The 21,398-nt window shown below is 45.8% G+C and overlaps 1 protein-coding gene across 6 annotated transcripts in view; it reads right to left on the bottom strand.

The window, feature by feature from the left end:
• Positions 1-21,398, bottom strand: part of Specc1 (sperm antigen with calponin homology and coiled-coil domains 1) — a 262,889-nt gene that overhangs the window by 213,383 nt on the left and 28,108 nt on the right. Inside the window, exons 2-3 of one of the 6 annotated variants that reach the window (XM_040748825.1) lie at positions 14,213-14,279; positions 14,015-14,099 (exon numbers count right to left, since the gene is read on the bottom strand). The exons of 3 other annotated variants lie outside the window; for them this stretch is intronic. The gene's annotated coding sequence lies outside the window, so the exon portion shown is untranslated. Of the gene's footprint in view, positions 1-6,420; positions 6,499-14,014; positions 14,100-14,212; positions 14,280-21,398 lie in introns of those variants that run through there. 2 more of the 6 variants (XM_040748826.1, XM_040748827.1) reach the window with 2 other exon arrangements.

The following is a 21,398-nucleotide window of genomic DNA, read 5'->3' as shown; positions in this document are numbered from 1 at the left end:
CCCATGGGAAAAAATCTAACATTCAGAACTACTGGAAAGAGGAAGAAGGGGCAAATTCTTTTCAGAATGAAATGTTTCCCCTCATAGCAGATTCTTAAGCATGTACATGCAGCATGCTAGCTGGATATGCTCTGGAATAATTATTACATGGTTAGAACAGTCTGGCATTCTCAGAAGGGCTGACTAGACAGGCCTCGCCTGCCTCCTGCAAACATCATAGCTGCACTGTGGCAGCACAGCTGGGGACCCTGAAGTTCTGACTTCACGGAGTGCCACAGCATCACACACCACACACCATGCCACACGCCACACGCCACACGCCACACCACACGTCACACGCCACATGCCACACGCCACACCACACGCCACGCCACACGTCACACGCCACACGCCACACCACACGTCACACGTCACATGCCACACGCCACACCACACGCCACACCACACGTCACACGCCACACGCCACACCACACGTCACACGTCACATGCCACACGCCACACCACACGCCACACCACACTCACACGCCACACGCCACACCACACGTCACACGTCACATGCCACACGCCACACCACACGCCACACCACACGTCACACGCCACATGCCACACCACACGTCACACGCCACGCTACACGCCACACCACACGCCACACCACACGCCACACGCCACACGCCACACCACACGTCACACGTCACACGTCACATGCCACACGCCACACCACACGTCACACGCCACACGCCACACCACACGTCACATGTCACATGTCACACGCCACACCACACGCCACACCACACGTCACACGCCACATGCCACACGCCACACCACACGTCACACGTCACATGCCACACGCCACACCACACGTCACACGCCACGCCACACGCCATGCCACACACCACACACCACACGCCACACGTCACACGCCACACGCCACACGCCACACGCCACACGCCACACACCACACGCCACATGCCACGCCACACCACACACCACACGTCACACGTCACACACCACACACCACACGTCACACGTCACACACCACACACCACACACCACACACCACCGTCTTTCCCCACTGCCTCTCTGGCCGCAGGAAGACATCAGCAGAGACATCAACACGAGTTCCACAGTCCCAGAATGGGCAGCCCTCGTGCCATGTGCCTGCCCCACGGCGAATTTATTGCAAATGAAGGTCACAAAAGAGTTCACAAAAATCATCAAGGCTGCCCTCAGAATTAAAGGAAGCAGGGCACTGAGAAGTATCCCACCCACGCCCACACTGACCTCAAAATCACTGTCCTCTCAGGGCCTGGTGCCCCATGCCTTCATTTCCCAGCAGTAGGGAGGCAAGGGAAATCTCTGAATTTCAAGCCAGCCAGGGCTATACAGTGAGACTGTAGAAAGAAAGATAGGAAAACGAGAGAGAGAGAGAGAGAGAGAGAGAGAGAGAGAGGAGAGAGAGGGGGTCTCCCTGCTTCTGGAATGTTGGGATTATAGGTGTGTGCCACTATACCCAGCTATAACCCCTTCAGATTCAGAGAGCCCATGTCAACTTGTCATCATGGAGGGAGCATGCTACCTTGACATTAAGCTCTGCAGGTCACACGGTGACTCATCTATTCTGACACTTTAACCATGATTACCTTCTCTTCCCCCTGAAGACACACGCTCTACCCACCCCCACTCATCCTTATCTTACATCAAATGCTGGAGAGAACGCCAAAGAGGGGGCGCACTGAACAAACGCCCAAGCTAACTTGACTGCTGACCCCGCACGTGCATTCACACACATAAAACTCATGCAATAGTAGGCATCAGGAGGAGATGAGCAATCGGACAGAGCAAATGCTGAGCGTGGTGAAACTCAGAACTGCAAGAGAAGAGGACAAGGCTGGTCTCTGGCTCCTCTTGCCTCCTGCTCCGGGATGGCCATTTCTATGACATGATGCCTTCAGAGTCTGACACATTCATGAAGGCCTCCCTCCTATCAGGTGGAAAAGAATCATCAGTGGAGTCTGTCTGTCCATGTGAGGCTGCAAGGCTTCTTGGGAGCACTCCCAGTCTAGGATTAGAAAGGGAGGTAGGAACTGGGTTGCAAGATACTGAAAGAGACATTTCCTCAGGAGAGTTTTCCCACCATGCTCCCTATGCCTTCTGGGACTCCTTGACAGCTTGGCTTCAACACCTTCAAGCTACAAAGGAGCGCTGTGGCAGCACTGGCATTGCCAAGTAGTGGAAACAACGTGCTGGGGGTGGCTCCCATCTGTGGTCCCCAAGGCCATGGAGGATCCTGCAGGGCGACGAATAGCAGAAGCCTTGGGTGCAGGGGACACAAAGACAGCAGCCACCACAGGAAGTGTCCCGGCTGGGAACAGAAGCTACATGGAGCCTGTGTAGTGATTAACATCACTCCTGGGATCAGCCTTGAACAGCAAGGGAAGGCAGACTACAGCTGAAGTTTCTATGGACAGGGAGGGATCATGGGACCTCATTTATAGCTACATTGTCACTGTGGTACCCCAAGTGTTGAGGACACCCACCACTCCCTGGTGAACCGTGAAAGTCGAGCCTTCACACGCGCAGGGCTGTGGGTGGCTGCCATTGCTCACAGCACTGCAAGTCCTGGACTTCTTCATTGTTGCCGGGTTAAGTGAAATCAGCAACACAGCTATTTCTTTTTTGTTCTCGCATTCCCGAGTTTCTTTTTTTTCTAACCCACAGGCTTTAGCTGTCTTCCTGGAGTGCCAGCTGGCTAATGAAAGCAACTGCTGTGCTTTGCAGGGTTAATGTATTCAGTGCCTGCAATATGCCCCATCTCAGCATCGAACGCTTCTCAGACAGTGTTTTAAATACATATAAAACCCACACACGCTGAGGGATAATTTTGTCGACTGCTCCTGGGATTACCTGGTTGTAACCCACTCCTTGCACAGTCCCCCAAAGTAATTCCACAGGGACAGCAAGTACAGCCATCAGCTCTGTGACCTGTGCTCTGAGTGGTGAGACACAGTTATGTAACAGCCCTCTTTCCTCAGGGTGGGCTTGTCATGATAGGCTCACACCTAACCTTCAGTGAGCAGACATCGGTCTATCTAAAGCCACCCAGCTCTTCTTTAGTTCAGTATAGGATACACTGAGTGTTCTATATGTGGCCCTGGTTTCCTTCTGTCCGCTCTTGCCAGCCTCCTGGCACACAGATCCCAGACACACAGCCACAGGGATACTATCACCCAGACCCAGGCCTCTCCAAGGCCACTTAAACCTCAGAACAATAGGCTTCCCTTCCCTTCATCCTTTCTTCCTAAGTCCTTTCTCTGGGGACAGTGCTTACACAGCCAGTACTAACAGTGCACTGTTCCCAAGCTCCCAGCTCTCCTTCTACCTCAGGAAGGTCCCCACCCACACCCAGATGCCCTGGAGGGAAGGACTCTTTGGTGGTGCAGCCTGCCTGAGCTCAGCTTCTACTCCACAGTACATTTTAAAGATGGATCACAGACTAAAACTTGAAATCTAAGATCAGAAAAATATCTGAGAGAACAGGAAGAAATCTTTGTGACCACAAATTAGACAAAGGTTCCTTTGGTATAAAGCCAAATACGTGATCTGTAAAATAAAATCTAGGACCTTCCTAGTGCCCAGGTGATGGAGACAAGGAGGACCAGGAGTCCAAGGCTACATTGGCCCCATAGTGAGACCAGTCTGGGCTATACAAGACCCTGTCTCAAAATACTAAGAAACTAAAACAAAAACCCTCACAGATTGGGATTTATCAAATACAAACTTCTGTTCTTCAAAAGATGCTGCCAAGAAACTAAAAGCCACACACAGGCAAACACAAACCTGGGGAGTTCTTGAGTGCTAGGTTTGCAAAGAGCTCATGAGACTCAATTATGAAAAATAGAAACCATAAGAATAACGGCAACATGAACAGTTCAAGAAAACATGATCAAAATATAAAGAAGTGCTTCATCAAAGAACATACCTGGGTTTGGAGTTTTCTGTTTGGTTTTTGTTTTTGAGACAGGGTCTCTCTGTGTAGCTTTGGCTGCTCTAGAACTCGATCTATATGTAGACCAGGCTGACCTCACACTCACAGAGATCCCCCTGCCTCTGCCTCCAGAGTGCTGGAATTAAAGGCGTGCACCACTGTGGTGGGGCTGCAACAAACATATCTGGCTGGCAAATGGACATAGAAAAGACGCTGAATGCCACTGGTCATCAAGAAAGTGCAAGGCAGCAGGGTTGCTGGCCAGTGCTCACCCTCCTAGCTGAAATGAGGATCTCACTCTCAAGGGCAGACATGGACTGTGGGAGGATGCAAACTGACCCCACCATACGCAGCTATTAGGATGGCAAAAGGATAAAAAGAAAGGAAAAAGATAATCAAGTGCTGGCAAAGCCACACAGCAACCACAGCCCCTAATCTGCTGCCTGTGTAAAGGTAAAACCATTTTGCGTAACAATGAAGCAGTTTCTTAAAAACTACTCTGGCATAAAATCCAGAATCCACTCTTTTAGAGACTTAGAGAAGTGAAATTTCCATTCAAACAAATGTCCTCAGCAGTGCTGGTGTCCAGAGAGGCTTGACTCCTATCATCAAACCCCAGAAATAACCGCATTACCCTTCAGTGATATGTAGATAGAGAGAATGGGGTAGCCACGCAGTGCAATACTGAAATAAAAAAATGAAATAACATTTCTCAGTGGTAGAGAAAATACCTAGCGTTTAAAAGGCCCATGGCCCAAAATACACCACCGTACAATAGACCAGCTAATAAAAAAAACCAAACTGGAGAGATGGCTCAGTGGTTAAGAGCACTGGCTGTTCTTCCACAGGACCCAGGTTCAATTCCCAGCACCTACATGAGGGCTCACAACTGTCTGTAACTCCAGTTCCAGGGCATCTGACACTCTCACACAGAATATATACAGGCAAAACACCAATGCACATAAAATAAATAAACAAACAAATAAATCTTTTCTTAAAAGTAAAGAGACAACCTATAGTGCAGAAAAAAGTATTTGAAAACTATAATAAACGTAATATAATCCAAGAAAGCATTATGTCCAGAGTAGACAAGGAACTCAATCCAACATTGAAACAAACACCAAGTAATCTGATTAAACAATGGGCAAAAGACCTGAAGAAATATTTCTCAAAAGAAAATATACTTGGGAGGCAGAGGCAGGCAGATCTCTGTAAGTTTAGACCAGCCTGCTCTACATAGAGAGAGAGCCTGCTCTATATAGAGAGAACCTGTCTCAAAGGAAAAAAAGAAAAATATGTACAAAAGGTCAGTGACTATATTTTAAAGTACTCGGTGCTGGATAGATGGCTCCGTGGATAAAATACTTGCTATGCAAGTGGGAAGACCTGAGTTCGAATCTCCAGAACCCTATTGAAGCCAGGCACAGTAGAGTGTGTCTATAACTTCCCTGTGTCCTAAGAGACGGGAGGCAGATGAAGGCAAGTCAGCTCCTCTTATTTCCTGTGCTTTGGTACACTGGGAGATGGAAGACCAGGCCCTAGAAAGACACAACAGCTTGACAGTTTCACTCTTTCATCTGTTTGGTAAGCATTCTGGGACGACCCAAAATACTTCACACTGTAGCAGGCATTGTGGCACAGGGCAAGCAAAATCAGCCTCACCCCTCCCACCTGGGTTCATGGTCCAATACAGGGAACAGAAAATAAAGATTGAAAAAAAGGTGGGGGAACACCCAAGAAGGGACATGCCCAAATCAGGAGGGGAAGCCACAGGGTGACATCGTGGTGGTGACATTGGGAGTGAGGGGGATAGCAGCATTATGGAAGGAGACAGCAAAGCCAGCACAGGGAAGCCAGTGGGTGGGACTCAGTGCTGTGGTGGACCTCAGGAGGGGGGGGGGCATGCTAACCACATCATCTGTCCTGGTCTTGCCAGGCAGACCCAGCCCCACTCAGGACCAGTCGGATCACACATCAGCATAAGCTGACTCACCAAAGCCAATGTACAGCATTTCCCCATAGAGGGCCAGTCTCCACCAAGGCTCCATGCACCATGTAAAGCCAGAAGGATTTACTTCACTTCATCGGAAAGAGAGACTGGCCAAGTTTCTCGGAGGCCTGAGTATCCCAGAGGCCCTCACTATCCTGGACTTAGTGGACACTTACAACCTACGAGCATCTCCCGGGACCCCATCCTTTAACCTGGCCCTCCTTCCCCTCCCCAGCTCCTGTGCCTGCTTCCCCTAGAGGAGGTGGGAAAGGCCACCTGTGGCTCACTGAAGCAGAACAGCCTATTTCAGGCCCTCGCGGTTCTTCTCATGAGGAGGCCGTTACTGCAGCAACCGGTACGGCTTCCACACAGACCTGCCTCGGGGGACCCCTGTTCCCCAACTTGTAAGGTATTACTGACTTACCTCACGCCCTCTCAGAATTACCTGAAATTAATACGTGTCCCCAAGTCTCTCTTTCTCTCATCTCTCTGGCGGCCCTCGTACAGAACTGACTGACAGCACAGTTACTGCTGGCTAATGTCTCAGCTGATACATTTCCTTCCTCACTATAAACAGCGGTCTCTGTGACCAAACCCACCCAGCCTTCAGCCTTCCCAACAGGGCGTTTTCAGTCTCAATTGTTTGGCTTCATTTCACTCTCCTTGTTTCTCACAGTAATTTGGTGCTTCCGTCGGTTAATAATGTAGGCTGGTTTGGAGGAATTGCAGAAGTCTTGGTGGCTGGCAGTGGCAACAACCATAAGAAAAGGAATGAATGACAAATTCTGTGACCCTGGAGAAAAAAATGTTGAGGTGGGAGTGGAAGAGAAGATGGAGAAGAACTCGAGGGATGGAATTAGCGTGAGGTGGGAAGGGACTGACTATTGGCCAAGGAGGGGACCCAATAACGACGCAGACGCTCTGTGCTTCCCAGAATAGCCACAGCTTCGTGTTCCTCCTGGCTCAGTATCCAAAGGACCCTCCCCTGTAACTCTTCTCGCATCCTTAGGGTGACCCATAGCTACACTCACAGCCGCTGATATGACTCTTCAGTGTGTATACATCCCTTCTTCATCATGACCTAGACCCCCCAGAGTGGCATCTCTGGCACATCCTTATCTCCCCAGAGCATGATGCTGCCTGCTTCAGATTAGGTACTGGTGGGTATTTAACTAGATGCTACCGTTTACAAGCATCCTTCAAAGGTCTGTGAGTTAGATGCCTGGTCCCCAGTATGATGGCATTGAGTTTGGGGACCCTTGAAGAAGCAGGGCCTGTCAGGGGTGAATGTACTACAATCATTCTGATCAGTGGACACAGTATCAAACTGCCCTCAAAACTTATGTCACTGTATTAGTGCAGCTCTCAGACCTCATCAGAGACATGTCTTTGTGTGGTGAACAGTGGTCAATGCAGGAGCTCACAACCGACAGAAGTGTAGAGAATAAATGTCAGGAGAGTGCTCATCCACAAATGGGGTCATCACAGAAGAGGGGGTGGGAAGACTCTAAGAGCTAGAGATTGGGAAAGACCAAAACAGAGCAGTGTCTAATGGATACATTCGTGGCAGCTGTGGTTACCTACCCCAGACCAGCATGGGATCAAACCGGTCAACACTTGAGCATGGAGGGGCAAGGGGTGTACAACCCCACCCCAGACAGCTGATGACTTCCCAGGGAAGCACACTCAATTTTCTTAAGGGTATAGATTCTGATGTGTTGACTGTGCTCCAGGGACTGGTCCCACACAGGAGTGTGTAAGCAGCACAAACTGGACTCAGCACAATAGTTGTTTGTTTGCTTGTTTAAAGAATTAAGGCTGGCTGGAGACCAGGGCTTTAATCCTAGCAGTAGGGAAGTGGAGGCAGTTAGACCTATGTGAGTTCAAGGCCAGTGTGGTCTACAAAATGTGTTCTAGGACAGCCAGAGCTACACAATAAGACCCTGTCTAAAAAACCCATAGGAGGAAAGGAACGAAGAAAGGAAGGAGGAAGGGAGGGAGGGAGGGGGAGAGGGAGGGGGAGAAAAAGGAAGGAAGGAAGGAAGGAAGAGAGGAAGGGAGGAAGGAAGGAAGGAAGGAAGGAAGGAAGGAAGGAAGGAAGGAAGAGATTTTAAAACAAAATTTTGAAAAAGTGAGGCCTGACAGGAGAAGGCTAGGTGGTTGGAGGTTCCCCTTCTAGAAGCAATTAACATAGCACTCCTGGGGCTGCACCAGCTCTCCCCATGGTGCCATCTGCCGTGCCAGAAAACCTTCAGCAGAGGCTGAACGCATGGGGCTGCACATCTTGTACTTTTGCCTCCAAAACTGTGAGCTAAGTACTGCTTTTTGATAAAGTACTTAGTGTCCTGTCTTCTGTTACAGCACCCGAGAGCAGATTGAGAAACTGGATGAAGGGTTATTTTGAGCCTTGGGTGGCAGATTTTAAACAATGAGATAAAGAACACAGGGACTCTGGGGGTACCACTGAGCTCAGCAGGCAGTCACCACATTAACCCTGAGAATGGTGACAGAGCAGGGAAGAGACCAGCATGCATCACTACAGCAAGTCTCCTTCAGAACTTGGTATCCAGCTTTCCCAACAAGCCCCTTGCTTCTTCTATAACCTAGTTCAGGCTTCCACTCCCTCCTAAGTACCCACTGCTGTTAAAATCTGGCATCTACTTTCCCAACTCTGGGCTTCTACATCTGGGATCCTGTTCCCAAGAATCTTCTCGCCTGTGGGTCTGAGAAATTTCCTGATTATCTATTTATATTGCATAAATATACAAATACAGACTCCTAAGAAATTCCACACTGAAGTGTATCCACCCCACAGAGAAACAGGGCTTGCCCTGGGTCTATGTTCCTCTTCGGAGGTGACACCACACACAGCTAGATACCGCACACCTAGTGCTTTTTACAATGAATTTGTATGTATATATAAAATTACTTTTCTTAACACAACAGTAAGGATTTAAACATAAATTTGATCACACTGTATATTCTTACTTTTAAACACACAGTCTTGTATAGGAAGATGCCTCGTCAGTAAAGTGCTTGCCATACAAGCATGGGGACCTGAACTCAGATCCCAGCTCCTAGGCATGGAGGCATGTGCCTGGAATGCCAGTGCTGGGGAGGTGGAGACATGCCACTTCCTGGGGCTTGCTGGCTTTCTAGTCTAGACAAATCAGTGAGCCCCAGGAGCAGAGACAGATCCCGTCAAAACTGAGGAAAATATCTGATGTTAACCTGGGGCCTCCATCTGTCCATGCACAAGAACCTGAGCGCTCACGCGCACATACACACACACACACACACACACACACACACACACACACACACACACAAAACGTGAGATCTGCCTGCCCCTGCTCCAGAGTACCGGGATTAAAGGCCTGTGCCACCATGGTATTTCCTTAGACAAATCAAGAAGTCCATGATATTTCCTAAGATAAATCAAGGGTTGTATTATGCATATTCTACATTTTGATATATTTTGTAAATTTGTCAAATGAAAACACTATACTGATTTTTGTTCCTATGGGTTAGGATTGCTAATCTTCCCTTCCATATGTTCTTGCCATTACTATTCCTCATGCTGTCAGTGCTCTGCCAACTAGCATTGCATTGCATTGAATGCTCACACCCACTGTAACTAAGGCTGAACATCATGCACTTATTGGCCTCTTGTATTTTTTCCAGTAATCCCCTATTTATAAAGTTTGCCCATTTTTCTTGGTTTTTTTTGATATGTAGGAATCCTTCATTACACAACAGTCTGTGTAGCAAGGGTGCCCGACACACTTCTCTCCCCCAACCACTAGCCTGTCTTCATAGTACAGCAGCTCCTGATGTGTGGGCCACTAGCCTGTCTTTACAGTGTAGCAGTTCCTCTCTAGGTAACATTCCTAATACGTGCAGTCTCCAGGTCATGTTCCTAATGTGTGCTGTCTCCAGATTACATGAAAGGTTTTCTTAAGCCAAAAGACTACACATTTGACTCTATAAAACATATATAATACATATTTGTGCATACAATATACATCTAGTTACACTTTACATACTCTCTATACATCTACATACACCAGATACCTTCTCTGCATGTATGTATGTGTGTGTGTTTGAAAATGGAGTTTTTATTTCTTCACCTCCAAAAACCTACCTTATCTGGTTTCTTATTTTGACAGTTACTTTACACATTCCATTCTACCTATATGTCACATAAGAATAAATTACCACAATGTGTTAATGAGACAGAATACATATCTCTCTCTCTCACACACACACACACACACACACGTGCACATACACACACACGTGCACACGCACCACCAGATTATCCCAAATCTTACAATGGAAAATGTTAAAGGCTTAAAAATGGTTATGAGGCAGAGGCAGATGGATCTGAGTTTGAGGCCACTCTGTTCTGCAGAACTGAGTTCCAGGACAGCCAGGACTATACAGAGAAACCTTGTCTCAAAACAACAAAATAAAAGATTATGAGATATTAAAAAGAGGAGTTGGAGAGCGTGTTCCTACAGAATATCCGACTTCGTCCCCCAGCACCCACATCAGACAACTCACTACCACTTGTAACTCCAGCTTCAGGGGATGCAACACCTTTCCTGACCTCTACAGGCACTGTGCTCACGTGCACAACCCCTACACACACATATACACAGATGCAAAAATCTTTTAAAATGTATCAGAGAGGATGGGTTAGTTATAAATGAAATTGGAAAAACAGTACAGTGTTATTTTTAAAAGTCAGCTTAAATCTACTGTCCACATCAAACAGCTGAGTAAATGCTAGAAGGAACTAAATCCTGTAAGAGAGAAGACTCAGAAAAAGTAGGACAGATTCATTTTTATTTAATTACTATTTTTTAGGGGCTTTAGGGATAAAACCCAGGGTCTTATATATGGCTAAGCAAGCATTTACCAAATTCATTTTTCTCCCCTTTGTTATTCAAGACAGGGTTTCCCTGTGTAGTCCTAGCTGTCCTGGAACTCACTCTGTAGATCAGTCTGTCCTCAAACTCACAGAGATCTGCCTGACTCTTCCTCCCTGAGTGCTGAGATTAAAGATGTGCAATGCCATATCACCCAGCCTCCCAAATTCAATTTTTAAGATTTATTTTATTTGAATTATGCGTATGTGTGTGTGGGGGTATGTACACTTGGCTACTGGTAGCTACAGAGGTCAGAAGGAAGTGTCGGGTACCACGGAATTGCTGTTACAGGCAGTCATGAGCTACCTGGAATGTGTGCTGGGAGCTGAATCAGAACCCTCAGCAGGGGCAAGAAGTGCTTTTAACCTCTAGGCATCTTTCCAGATCTATTAAAACCTTTAGAAGGTTAACAATGAGCTGGGGAAAGTAATTGGCAAAAACACAACAGACATCATGTGTGACTGAATACGTGACAGAAACAGCCTAAGGAAGTAAGGTCTCTCTTTGCACTCATGGCTTTGCAAGTTTCAGTCCACCAATGGGTTGGGGGTTGGGGGGTGCTCCTCTCATGAAGGAACCAGAGCAAGGGTGACAGGAAGGAGCCTGAGTGAGGCACACTCAGGGCTGTAGTCCTCCAACCAAGCTCACTTCCCGCCTTCCTACCAGAGCCAAAGTCTCCTCAGTTCTGAAGCTCTCAAAGGAAGAAAGAATCGGTTAAGACTGAACCCTCATCTAATCATCTGTGGGAATGCCCTCACAGAAAGCCTGGAGTACGCTTTATGAATTTCCTAGGCATCCTTGGTCAGATCAAGTTGACATCCAAGATTAACCATCACATATATTCCCCTAAAACCTCATGAAAATCAGCAGTAACAAGATGGGTGCCAGACCTCAAAACACAGTCAAAACAAGCTTGTGACCATGAAGATGCCCCGTCTGACACCATTATCCCCGTGGTGGCAAACAGATGAAGTTACAACCGAATGCTCGCACACAGTGTGTAGGAAGTAACCCAGAAGCACACACCAGGCACCATCAAAAAGCTCATGCCAGGTCTGGAGCAGTTCGGGGGTACAGCAGGCTTTGTGTTCAGGTCCTGTGACATACATAAAGCGCTCGCACCCTTTGACCCAGTGAACCCACACTGGTTAATGCACAGGCATAATCCATAAACATGGGAAACATTCTTTGACCCAAGAAAGTTACTGAAGTGTTATTTATAATGCAAGAAACGGAAGGAATGAAGAAAAGAAGGGAGGGGAGAGGGAGGGGAAAAGGCAGGGTGGAAGGAAGGAGGAGGGAGGGGAGAGAGAGAGGAGAAGCAAAGTAACCTAATTTCCAATTTTTTATTTTTTCAATCAATTGATTGGTTGATTGATTATTGAGACAGAGTCTCACTATGTAGTCCTGGCTGGCCTAGAACTCAAAGAGATCTATTTGCCTCTGCTTTCCAAGTGCTAGGATCAAAGGCACGTGCCACCACGCCTGGTTTTTTTCTTTATTATTTTTTTTTACTTAATTTTTAGAAACAGAATAATTAATTTACTGGACGATCATACAACAGGATGTTATGCATTACTTGAAATAACTGTAAGAGCACACAACACCAAAATACTCTTATGCTTGCTTCCAACTAGAAATATTGAGATATTCACTGTTTCTGCTAACTTCCAATTGCTAACTGTTATATCGAAGCATAGCTCTGGACCAGGAAGTCAAGACAAGACTTCCCGTTTTGACTTCACCATCCCCTACCTGTCTGCTGACTGCCTGGCCTTGCTGGGCTCCTCACACGGGAAATAAAGGCCAGAGAGCTACCTAGCTAGCTACCTCAGGGCTACTATGAACAATGAATGGATGCAACAGCACTTGCAAAGCACATGACAGCTTTGCCTGTTCCAGGGTAAGAACTCCAAAATAATACCTTTGTCATTTAACACTTGAAAAAATAAAACTGAAATGAGTATTTTTTTAAAAGGATAGCTTACATACAGGAGTTCATTTCCAATTCCAGAGTTTAAATGAAAGCCCAGTGTGGCTCATTTTGCGTTCTTCTCTGCCTTTAGGAGTTTCTGTCTAGATGGCACTTGACAGTAACTAGCTTGGCAAAGGGAAGGTCCTAGAAGATGGAACCCAGCTACTCTCAAAAAGACCCCTGTGACATAGGGAGTGTAGAGGATGGAACTGTACGGGGACAAGAGGAGCCACCTGGATGAGAACTCCAGCAGAGACTTCAGAGTTCCACCTTCACCTTCGCATTCTGAAAGGGAGGATGCATTTTGCAACTTACAATATGAACTCCCCCCAATTACTGAGCTAAATCATTCCAATAAAAAGTTAAGAGCCGACCAGAAAAGAAAATCAAAACCCAAGCTGCATTTCCAGAAAACAGAGTAGAAACTAATAATAGAAATTCAGGCTCCTTTGGAAGATATATCAAAGTGCTGACAGGCTTCTGCAGGGTCCGGGAAGAGGGTCACAGAAGAAACCACAGAACACATAGCTTCCTAAAAAAGCCACGACTATTGTCCGGCCATTACTTTGAAATTCTGCAATCTGGATTTCAGACCCCAGAACATCATGACCCAGATGTAGAGCACTGGCATAGAATCTACCCCTCCACCAGATGCAAGGTCACACTCCACATGCTGATGTCCTCCAAGAAAACATGACCCTTGATCCCTCTGTGGACCAAGAACCTTAGCTAGAGGTTTCTCTCCACTCCTATCCAAAATAACACACCAAGCAGCCCTAGTCTCCCTACTTAAGAGAAGAGCACTTTGCAACTCTAGTGACTAGCGCCCTAGGAGAAGGCTTCTCGGCAGAATTGTACACAGTAACCTCAACATGAATCATCCTGACTTTGCATGATGGAAAAAAAAATGACTCACAAAAAGTCTGTTCTTCCCAAGATAGTATATGAATTTCAAATGCATTTTCAGCCCCCAGAGCAGACGTGAAGTGTTTTGCTTCTGTGATCCACACACAACAGAAAGCAATGCTGCTGTGTGAGTGGCATCAGGTCCATGGGCGCAATCCCCAGCCAGAGTCATCGCCTAAGATTCCATCCCAGCCTTAAATAACAAACAACAGCTTTGTACTTACTGCCAAGCCCTCAGCCTCTCTTGGGTCCTGGGAGCTGCTGGCCTCAGTCAGTGAGCCCTCTGCACTATGCTGAGCCAGTCGCTGCCTGGGAGGAAAACCACACTCAGCGAGCATTTGGGCAAGGCCCACTCAGGAAGCAGGCGGCCTCTCCTCCCAACGCCTCTCCCTCTCCCCCACCCCCAACGCACACACACTTACAAGTTCACATATATACGAGATGCAAAATTAAATTTCTCTCTGACGGGGTCCCAGGTACTTTAGACGTCTACAAAAGTAAAAATGTAAGGATGTCAGCTGGCTAGGAATAAAAGGGAACTTCTTCAACCCACAAGGGGCACAAATACAAACACCCTGAGATATCTAACCAAAAGAAAAAGCCAGTCTGGCCTCAAGCTTCAGGGCCCCCACAAATGCTGCTGGCTGTAGAGTTCTAGGTTGAGAGGAAGTTGGGAACCAGGAAGCTCTTCAAAGCAGAGCTGCTTTTGGGAACCGACTGAAAGATTTCCGAGGCCTCTTAAGCCCTGGGCCTTCAATAATGTGTTATGGTTTCTTTTTCACCCTAAATAAATAGGTTCATACTTAATTTTTACCTCAGAAAGCTCCCAAATGATACACCCACCCTCATAAAACCTGGCTTCATTGCCCCCTGCCACTACACAGACACAGTAAAGCCCTGTGACCACTAGCCACTGCAACAGGGACAATGACACTGCATAGGGAACATGTAGGAAAATCTGTGATGCTAAACACCAAGGAAACAGCTTGGGAAAAATGAGACAGAATCCACTATAAATAAAATGTGAAAGTCAATGACAAGATGGGACAAGCATACACATATAGCCTTTGGTTCAGTTGTCTGCTGGTGCATTCAGGCTATGAAATAATCACAAATAAACAGTTATCTCCTCACTGGGACGTGTCCTCCATAGGCTCCTGTGTTTGAGCACATGGTGATGTATGGCAATACTTTGGGATGGTGTGAACACTTTCGGGCATGGAACCAGACTGGAGGCACTGGAGGTGGGTCCCTGAAAGTTAGACTGGATTCTAGTTCCAGCTGGAGCTTTCTCTAAACCTTGGTCCTTACCACTTGTAGAAGTGGCTATGAGCTCCTACTGCACTCACCTTTCTGAACTGAGACCCTCTCAAATATGAGCTAAACCAAGGCCTTCCTCCTTGAAGTCACTCTGTCAGTCATTTTATCATGGATGTGACAAAAAAAAGTACAAAGCTGTGTGAACAATGAAAAGGAGCAAGCTGAGCAGAGGAAATTACAAAATATATAACAATTTGAGAAGAAATGGAGTACCAGAAATGGAGTTAAGTGGAATGGAGCTAAATCCTGTGTTTAAGGAGATAAACAGATTAAGAAATATAATAAAGGGAGTGGTGACCTCAGGGCAAGATCCCACCCAGCTAAATTTCCAAAGTGTGAAAAGGAACTGAAGAAAATCTTAGAGCCAGGTATGGTGGCGCACACCTTTAATCTCAGCACTGGGGAGGCAGAGGCTGGTGGATCTCTGAGTTTGAGACAGTCTGGTCTACAGAGCGAGATCCAGAACAGCCACGTTTAGGTAGTGAAGAAAACTATTGAGAACAGAAAGCTGGTGAAGATGTAATTGAACGAGTAGGCTATGTTCCAGTCCTAGCAAGTAGCAGAACTTGGCAGCTTCAGCTACATGGTTCTGGCTTCAAGGGTAGAAGAAAGGCTTTCCCTCCTCCATGACAGAGGAAAGCTGCTGAGGCCATATGTCAGGGGCGTCTCTGAATGGAGGCCTAGAGAGGTCATTGAGTGAAACTGTGAAGGTGAAGCCTTGATTGCCTTAGAGACCCCAAGATGTTGGAGATGCAGAGAGTGGGATGCCTGCTGAGGAGAGCTGCTAACAGGGAAAGATGTTACGTTGTAGTCAGCAAAACTGAAAGGAGTTACAGATCTGGAGGGCGCTTTGACATCAAACATGGAGATGCAGAATCTGGAGTTTGCCCAGCTGGTTTTCAGTCTTGCTGGGTTCAGTATTTCCTGGCTACACTCCCTTCTATATATTTTGGAATGGTAATGTATATTCTGTGCCATTATATGTTGGAAGAATGTGATCTGCATGAAAATTATTTGATTTGGGTGGTTTACATTTTCCTTTATAAGAGTTGTCATGATCATAGTGTCTCTTCACAGTAACAGAAACCCTAACTAAAGCACCAAGCATCCAAGGCCCCAAGTCCAATCCTTAGTACCTAAAAATGAATCCAAACAGAAAAAGGCTCTTTAATAGAACAAGAGCAAATTAAATCCAGCAAATATACAAATGATGTTATGCCATGACCAAAACAGATTTACACCAGCAATTTTAGAGTGATATCACAAATGAGAATCAGACAACACAATTCACATTAAAAGAATAAAAGAGAAAACCCACACAACCATTTCAACAAATGTAGAAAAAACAATTGACAAAACCCAATAGACTTTTATGATTTTAAAAAATTTAACCACTAGGAATAAAAGGGAATTTCCTCAACACAACAAAGGGCAACTACAAAATGCCCACAACCAACATTGTATATAATGTGAAAGTCTGAAATCTTTCTTGGAGGCCAGAAACAAGACCAAATTCCTCTGCTCTGTTGACTTCTACTCAACACTGTATATGAGACTTTATTCAGGGAATTTAGGCAAGAGAAGGAAAGAGAGGGCACCAAGATGATCAGAAATGTAAAACCATCTCTATTAACATAATAGGACCTCACAAGATATAGACAGGGCTATCTACAATTTAGAAGGGGATATCTACAGCTTGAAGGCTAATGAAGGACCCAGCAAACTCACAAAAAAAAAAAACAACAAGATCAAGGCAGAAAATCAGTTGTGTTTCTATATGCTTGCAGGAGTTAACTCCTAACATACCCAGAAAACAATCCCATGTTCAGCAACAGTAAAGTGCTTGCCTCACAAGAATGAGGACCAGGGTGTCATCCCCACAGCCAGTGTACACATACCAGGCATGCTGGCTTGTGCTTGTAACTCCAGCTCTAGAGAGGCAGAGACTGGAGGAACGCTGGGGCTTGCTGGCCAGCCAGTCCAGCCTACCTGGTGAACTCTGGACTAAGGAGAGCCCCTGTCTCAGAGAGGCGAACCTGGAGATAAAACCCAAAGTTCTCCTCTGGTTTCCACATCCATGTGTACACACCATACATAAGTACACAAACTCACACATGAACATTTACATATAAACACATATACATGCATTGAAAGACGCTGAAGTGTTGACAAATAAATAAGCAGAAGACATGTTCACTGCCACTACAAAGCATCAATGAAAAATCTGAAAGGTGGGCCAGCAAGATGGCTCAGCATTCATGGTTTTAAGGTTTGCCTGACCACGTGAGTTCAATTCCCAGAACCCATCTGGTAGGAGAGCACCAGTTCCCACAGGTTATCCTCTAGGGTGCATGTGCCTGCACACATATACATACTCACATAAAATTAATAAGTGTTTTTAAAACTAAACTTGAAAAAGTAAGGTAAATGGACAGACACTGTGTTATGAGACAGGAGGATCTATGTGAGGTCCTGGCTAGCCTAGTCCACATAGCAAATTCCTGGATAGCTAGGGCTACATAAAGAGACCCTGTTTCTTTTCTTTTTTCAATCCAGCTATGGGCTCTCTGTTGGAGATCGCTAGGTAGGTCTAAATCTGGGTCCTCCTTCTGAGATGGATTCCTGACCGCCTCCCCTGGATGGGATAGCTCACACAGCAATGCAGCTACACACAGAGCTGGGGAAGCACATTAAAGGTTGAAGACATTTGCTTTGGAAATGTACCTGAAGACAGGTGTCTCAGTTATGCTCTGAATGATGAACTTTTCAAATAAAATTCATTTTACTTTTCTATGTGCATGGGTGTTTTTGCTGGCAAGTGTGTCTGGGCATCATGTATGTAGTACCCACAGAGACAAAAAGGGGGCGACAGATCCTCCAGTCCTGTAGATACAGACATGGTAATTGCCATGTACAGCACAGAAAAGGAACTGTTCCACTAGCAGCAGAGTGTAACTAAAGCCTGTCTGTGTGGGCCGTACACAATTCCTGCACAGGCCCACACTGCATCACAGGACACTAGCCTGCTCTAGCTAAAAAGAAAGAAAGGAAGATTTAAAGTATGAATTACTTGACAAGTGAATTATATCTTAATTTAAAAGACTATGGAAATAGTTTATGATACAGAACAATGACTATATACTTTTTGGAAAACACAGATCATAAATGGCAAGAGCCATATTTGTACTTATTAAAATTGACTTTTACTGACTAATAAGATGACAGAAAATTTCAAGTTTCTTTATGCTTTTTAAATTTTTCTACACTACAGTAAATATTTGACAATTTGGGGGCGTTAGTATAAAATAACATTCATTTACATAATTTGTATCTACATAACATAACTGCTTTCTCCCTTTCTTTCTTCCTTCCTTCCTTCCTTCCTTCCTTCCTTCCTTCCTTCCTTCCTTTCCCTTTGGTTTTTTTGAGACAGGGTTTCTCTATTTAACCCTGGCTGTCCTGGAACTCACTCTGTAGACCAGGCTGGCCTCAAACTCCGCCTGCCTCTGCCTCCTGCATGCTGGGATTAAAGGCGTGGGCCACCAGTGCCTCACAACTGCTTCCTCTAGAACAGAAAATCTACAGATGACAGATATTGCCTCTTTTGTCAAAAACTTCTTCAAGCAAGGCATTGTGCGTGGTCATCTGATTTAAAATAACACAGTAGTAAATAATGGATATTGATATTTTTATCTGTCTCTTGGTCAACAATTAGACTTTTAAACTACGATGCAGATGTAAGAGTTCAGGAGGACCGACAATTTTGTAAGTGAACACTATACTCGAAGCATGCTGTTGCTCATGCACTCAGCAGCGTCAGATGCTATTCATACAACCCCACGGCTTACACTGCAGAAAGCTCAGCCAGACTGAGAAAGGCTTTCTTAATTGTAGCAGCAGTTGATTTCTTCTGCAAGCCCTGCAATCATTTTTCTGGATTCCGAACAACGGAGTAAGAAGGCTGATTAGCATGCTACTCAGAGACATCCATGAATACGGAGGCTGGAGAGCACCCAGGAGGCCAAGCCCAGGCACACCCAGCGGCTGAAGGCACCGCCACCTGGGCTATGCTTATGTCTCAATGAGAAACCTACCAGCTCTCCAAAGAACAAAAATTCCCAAGATCCTTGCCCAGACCAAGCCTTAAGAAATGCTCTGTTTTGCTACTGGAAAATAAATTTATCAACCCTAAAAATAACTAGGACAAACTCAAGAAATGAAAGTGATGAAAGTGATTCCGAATAAGTGTCAGACAGATGTTGGACTAATTTTACAAAGACAGTAAGAAAAAGTGTCCTGGAGACTTATTTGTGTCACCAGAGGGGAATCAAGAAGAATCTGATGATATGGGACAGCAGGGCACACTTGGGGCTGGGGGTGGGATGGGAGGGGTGATGCATGGGGCGGTTAAAAACTTCATGAATTGCTGGGCTAGAGAGATGTCTCAGTGGTTAAGAGTACTGGCTCCTCTTGGACCCCAGGACCGACAGCTGGGAGGCCAGCATGGGACCGATCCAGACCCCTTGAATGTGAGAGTCAGTGATGAGTCCTGGGCTACCTATGGGGTCCTGAGCAGTGGATCAGTGTTTATCCCTCGAATACTAACAGACATCGTGTGTCCATAACACAAAAAGGGTTGCTCTCTCTGCCTGGACTCTTAGGGAAGTGCCTGGACCCTACCCTGAGTGAAATGATAGACTAGATATTCCCTATGTGGAAGGAATTGGCAATAGGGTGGGAGGATGGGGGGATGGTGGAGGGGGGGTGAGGGAGGAGGGGAGGGAGAGGGAACTGGGATTGACATGTAAAACAAGCTATTTAAAATTAAAATAAAAAAAAAAGAGTACTGGCTCCTCTTCCAGAGGTCCTGAGTTCAATTCCCAGCAACCACATTGTGACTCACAACCATCTATAATGAGATCTGGTGTCCTCCTCTTCTGGCCAGTAGGCAGACCTACAGGCAGCACACTGTATACATAATAAATCTAAAATATATATAAAACCAAGCCTTACAAGTCTTCATGAGTTGCTAGGTTTCATCTCATCAGTAATGGATCCAGTGTTTATTAACAGATGGTGGTTAGGGGATCACAATGATCACATGATGAAATCTGGAAACTGGCAGAGTACAGGATAACGTTTATGAGCCAACTTAATGTTATCATAACAAAATACATAAGATAATTAACTTAAAGGAAAGAAAGGTTTACCTTTGGAGTAGGTCCATGGTTTTTCAACCTGTGACAAGACAGCAGGGCACTGCTACTTCCCCCACAGCCAAAATGCAAAATGGAGAAAGAGTAGGAGCTATGGCTTTCCTATTCTTCTCTAGGGCATACCCATTGACTAAAAGACTTCCCAATGGGTCCTACCTCTGGGTTCCCCTTTCCTAACTGTCACTCTCTCAGCCTTCAACACAAGAGACTTTAGGGGACATTTAAAGATCCAATTATAGCAATACTGCCCTTTGTGATATCTGTAATGTCTACTTACTAATACTTGTTCTAGTAAGACGAACTTGACTTCTATGTGAACCGAAACATCTCCTCAGATCACTTTAATTTTGTTCTAAAGCATCACATTTCGTGGTACGAAATTACATACAGAGACCTAATTACAGAGGGAAACACCCCACACTGGGCAAGGGATGGCTGGTGAAGCTGACGTCTTAAGAGCTAGGAGATGAGGTTCATCATGCAGGCAAAGCTCTCTCTATAAACACACAACTAGGAATAAGAACTATGTCTCTGGTGAGTTGTAATATGTTGAGAGGTTTACAGTTTGTAAAAGCACCACTGTAATGCCAGGTGAATTCACACATTGAGGTCACGTATGGCTACCTTCAAAAGTCACATGGGGAGAGACTTGTTTGATTCCAAGGTTTGATTCCTGCTGCTGTCCTCCCACCCAGCAGGGGCCAGTCTTTGCTTCTGACACTCAACACCTGCCACCTACACTAAGCTCATGTCCCAGGCTACATAGATTTGTGTTTTTGCCTTTTTTTTAATTAGCCAAGAATAGGAGATCAGCTACCTCTTTTGGATTATAAACAGATGTTGAATTAATCTGGTGAGAGTGCAAGCTACAATGGCCCAGCCTCCGTCATGTGACCATCCATCGCACTTCCTGACTTTTAGATCCAGGATCTGTGATGCCTTCCTCTGCTCTCCTGCTGTTTTTCTTGCCAGGTCCCATTACCATTGTGACCTTGATCCCACCTGTCGGTGTGCAGAAAGGGACTTCAGAAACCACAGAGAGGAACAGAGCCTCACAAGGATGCAGGCAATA

This window comes from Mesocricetus auratus, unplaced genomic scaffold (genome assembly GCF_017639785.1).
Source record: "Mesocricetus auratus isolate SY011 unplaced genomic scaffold, BCM_Maur_2.0 Super-Scaffold_100007, whole genome shotgun sequence".
In the NCBI taxonomy this organism is placed as follows: domain Eukaryota; kingdom Metazoa; phylum Chordata; class Mammalia; order Rodentia; family Cricetidae; genus Mesocricetus; species Mesocricetus auratus.
Note: the sequence above shows the minus strand (reverse complement) of the source record. Positions and strands in the feature narration are given on the sequence as shown.